Source organism: Gekko japonicus, unplaced genomic scaffold (assembly GCF_001447785.1).
Source record: "Gekko japonicus isolate JY-2015 unplaced genomic scaffold, Gekko_japonicus_V1.1 scaffold296, whole genome shotgun sequence".
In the NCBI taxonomy this organism is placed as follows: Eukaryota; Metazoa; Chordata; class Lepidosauria; order Squamata; family Gekkonidae; genus Gekko; species Gekko japonicus.
The window spans coordinates 374,759-379,863 of NW_015177014.1; positions in this window are offsets into that span (position 1 = coordinate 374,759).

Below are 5,105 nucleotides of genomic sequence, written 5' to 3' on the forward strand. Positions count from 1 at the left end.
GTAAATATTTTTGGTACAAAGTAGTTAAATATTAACAAGATACTTAATGTAGAATAATCATACATTTTGGTTTCTGAATTTTGAGTGTTTTGAAACACAATGCATGTAAAATACTGTTTTGCTTCATCCTTTCAGTGAACAGAAGAAAAAAGGTTAGCTTGTAGCTGAATTCATACTTTTATGTGATTGTTAGACTACAAAAACTCTTCTATGTTTGAGAACTCTTTTTTTTTTTAGCTTACCTGTACAGCATATTTTAAGAATGTGTGTGTCCAGCCTGTCCTTCTGGCTCTCACTGATTCACACTCATTATTTTACTCAGCTGGGAACTTGTGCCTGTCCCAGGGTGTGGTTGCCAATACCATGCAAGGATGCAACTAAAATGTCCAAAGGTCATTTTCACATTTTTACTTAGAGTAGCAAGTGTATGGATTTCACAATTAAACATTGGTTCACAAAATTGGCATTTTTTAAAACCTAGATGATTCTGTACTAGGGTACATTACTGCACAGAAAGACTAGTTTGAACAGATTGCTTATGGGAATGGACCAATTCATTTTTGTGGTGGCAGCTGATCTCTTTCCTGTTGTTGTGATTGCAAAATGTCTACATCTGTCACAGTATAAGCACCCAGTTAACACTAAAGTTCCCTTTTGTAGGTCTTTATTGAGATCAGTGGCCATGTGGATCCTTATTTTACACTTCATGTTTCACATTAAACTCTGTTTCTAAATAATCTTGGGAATGCAAGTTGTTAAGAGGGAAGTATTTTGGTGGTAACGCAAAATACATACAGCAGCAAGAGTTCTCATAAATATATTTAAAGATGGCTGTTACCAAGTTGTGTTATGTATGGTGGCGTTTCTTGAATAAAACCAGTTCCTGCAGGGCAGGACAAACTGGAGCAAGTTTGTTATTCTTATTCAACTTGTATTGCTAGGGGACGGCTTTTATTTGCGCGAAGGAGAAGTGCCTAGCTGGTGTGCCATCAATTCTCTCCATCTGGCAAATTAGCTCTTCCTCTATTCTAATGTATGATGCTAACAGAGTGCAGAATGGCTCCCACAGGTGCTGAGGAAAATCCAAGCAGACAGGAGGGCACCAATTATTATGAAATAGTGAATGCATTTGAGCTGTCTGGCTTTTCACATAGACAGAAGAGGACTTTGGGGCTTGACTCCTGAAATTCAAGACTAGCATAACACAAAATTCCATAATGGAATCATTTTTGTTCCTTATGTGAATCAGCTTGACAGCTGTGCGCTGTTTTGTTCTTGTTGTGAAACTTCCAAAACCAATGGGTCTGCAAATGTATTTGCATTTTCAATTTTATTTGGAGAAGGAAAGTTATCCTTGACTGTGATTAAAATGTTATACTGGCTCAGGACAGAATAGTATGGTGAGATAGGAAGATAACTGGAAAGAGAAGCTAAGTGATAAGGAACCAAGTGGCTAAAGAAAGTGACCCAATTACTAAATAGATTCAGAAACATATGGCGAAAAGGCAGGTGAAGGAGAAGACAGCTTGAGGGAAAGGACAGAAGACAGAACTGAAGCAAGGGTAGATGGAAAAGTCTAAAGAAGCCTTACAGCACACACTATGGTACAGAGGAGACAGCACTGCTAGGTGGTATTGACAACTTAAGCCAAAGTCAGCAGGGATTGGATATACAGCTCTCAAGAAACAATATGTGGTAGAGATGCATAGTTGAAGAAAATATCTAAGGGCTGTGGCAAAGCCCTATTTTTCCCTATGCAGGGTTAGGAACAATAAACTCTCTGTTCAGAAGACAGCAAAGGTGGGGTTTTCTTTGGGGGGGGATGCCTTTGGACCAGGGATTCAAGAAAAGATTTTTGTACCTCAGAGTTGCACAGAAAAGAGGATTCTATTGTTTGTGGCTTCTGTCATGTCACCATTGTGCTCTGACATTCCTAAAGGAGCAAAATAGTATCAGGAAGAACAAGGGAGAGGGCTAAATTTCATATGTTGAATGAAGAGCTAATTTTTTTAGCTGCTCTTCTCGCTTATGATAGTACTTTTTGTCCACTATAGCTGAAGTATGTATTTGAATGCTACAGATTATGGATGTTATAGTATATATGCATAAGATATTAACATAATATGATGTTCTGAAAAGTACAGATTTGGGGATTTGTGTGCAAAAAAGTTTCCATTGTTATATGCAAACAGTCCAAATATTGTTCAGTGTAAGAGAGAACTACTATACAATAGGATGCATGAGCTAACATTTTATAGTCAAATAGTCCTTAATGTAAACTAATAACATGGGCAATCGTGAAAAGACTCTTTCAACTTCATTATAAAGATTCTGCATTGATGTTTTACATCAAACGGTAAGTTGTGAGTACCTGATTCAGATTCAGATTTTTCTGTGATTGTTGTCCTAACCATTGGGGCTGACAGAGGTGGAGGTAGTCCCATCCAGCAAATATGTACTGCTCAAACATGACTTGTGGCACTGTATTGGTTCATTTCCATGGAACTGTAGAGATAGAACATTGGTAATGCAAAATTGGAGTCCAGTGGCACCTTTAAGACCAACAAAGGTTTATTCAACATATGAGCTTTTGTGTGCAAGGCATACCTTAAGCTCATACCTTGACTAAACCTTTGGTCTTAAAGGTGTCACTGGACTCTAATTTTGTACTACTGCTTCAAAACAACATTGCTGCCCACCTGGAACATTGGTAAGGTCAGCACCTTTGAAGGCAGAATGATCTAATAGACTGTCCAAGGTGCTGAAGTGGTATATTCAGCAATTGAACCTAAAGAAGACTTGCTAATATCTTCAGAAGCATTGAAGCACAGTTGTTACAAATTCCCTCGCCAGCTGGTTGGCAACAGAGACGTTGGCAACAGAGACCTGGAAACACCACCTCTTCAAGCTACTACAACCAGGTTATAGGGGCTTCAAGTCAATAGTGGCTTTGCAAAGAATTTCTGGTTTTGAGAAGCTGGCACCCAGAATGCCAGTTGTCTTGGACATCCCTACTTTTGACTTGTAATGGCTGCTGAACATGATATAACAACCTTGTGTGGACACACAATATTAAAAGAATCAAGTGGGCGGTTTTGTCATTTGGCTGTTTTCTTAACACATATACTCTGCTCATAGAAACCAACAGATTTGAATGTTAGCTGTGGTATCTTTGGTGCTGACCAGAAATCTGGTTTGGATCCAACCCAATGAGTTTACAGGTAGTATATGAATAGTTCTGCCCCGTGATAGTACTAGCAACAATACTAGGGGGAGGGGATAACAGTTTGTGGTGTTAACCCTCCCCCATCCAAGATATCTCACTCAGCTACATGATCTGATCCTGAAATGGCCTACAATAGTGCTCTACAAAGTATAGCAATTGTAAGTTCAGCCAAGTAACTTCCAGGTAACATAATACGTAAATACATTGGATTTCATCCAGCACAAAATTTCTACTTCCACTAGAGGTCTTCCAAGAATGTGACCAAAAACAGACTGCAGTAGTTAATGTATCCCTACTTGCATTTCTACTTGCACAATATCTTCAGCAACCCATTTCTGGGCCCTGTAATATATAGGGTACAAAGATCTTGCACAAGCACAACTGCACTAAGTCCCTTTATTTCTCTGCTTGCACATTGCTAGACACAACCCAATGTGTGCAGTCACATTTGACTCACTGTGCAATCTGATGCAGAGGTATTCCAGTCTAAACCCATTGAAATCTATAAACTTGGACTGGAGTAACTCTGAATATGATTGTATTGTGTTCTTGTCAGCTCTAACATTTCTGCAGGCGCAAGTATTTCTGCCCACAGAGTGTGATCTGCCAACATAGCCCAAAATGCCCCTGGAAACCCTGTTCCAGGGAGAGATTGTGTGTATGCAGCAAGTTATCAGAAAAAGTGCAACTGTTGAATTTCTGTGTGGACACATTCCATAGGCCCTATGTTTGGATGAAAATCCAGAGGCAAGTGTAGGGGCATGGAGCTTAATTTGTAAGCGGAGGTAATGTGTAACATCTTTACTACACACATAGCATAGAAGTTAGGGTATGACTTAATTTTTAAAGAAAGTAAGGAACAGATAAGTACCTTCACGCTTCTATTAAGTGAAGATTAACTGATCCTAGGATTTGTGTATTTCTTGAAATAGAGAATCACTTGAAGGCCATGACAGATAGAAGGACTTCCCATGCTAGGGTGGCCAGGGCTGGGAATGAAGGAGATTTTTTGGGTGGAGCTTTGAGGATGGGAGGGACCTCAGCAGGGTATTGTGTCCTAGAGGTCTACTCTCCAAAGCAGCCATTTTCTCCAGGGGAACTGATCTCTGTAGCCTGGAGATCAGTTGTAATTCCAGGAGATTTCCAGACACTACCTGAAGGTTGGTGACCCTATTCCATCTTCATAAGAAGTGTACCTCTGAACAGGGATACCGTTTCCCACTCACATTGTAGTACCACATTTCTTTTTTTGGCCCACTTACACTCCATTTTTGTGCCTGTCAGAATTATATGCACATATACACAATCATTCTGCCTCTCCCAGCTGTTTTCTCACTGTCCTTCCCAAAACACACAGAACTCTCTTTCTTGCACCCATTGAAAGTAGTACTGGAGCTTTGAAATCTGTAACTTTATTCATATTGTGTGAATTTGGGCCTAAACAGGTAGGGATCCTTGGATTGCTTCTTTGTGACTGACTGAAAAAAAAGTCATTTCAAGCTCTGTAACCATAGAAATGCTCGGCAATATTTAACTTGTTTAATTTAGCAGTTTGGACTTTTTTCATAAAATTTGGTTGGACTTTATCTGTGCCAAATCTCCATCCTAATGGGGGAATTTGCCAAGCTTTTGTGATGAATAGAACTGAGGTGGGAGCTGCCTTTGAACCAATGTGACTTCACTAATGGACCCTATCACCCTAATTATTTCCATAATTAGATAGAAAATGGAAGTCCATTCGAGAAGGGTATGTTTGGCATAATCCAGCAAATTGAATTCTGTTGGCATGCCATGCATTTCAGTGGGAGAGATCTTAAGTGTGAGGTTTACGTTCTTTCTGATCAATTGAAATTCAAGGGACTTTGGCTTTGCCTGGTTT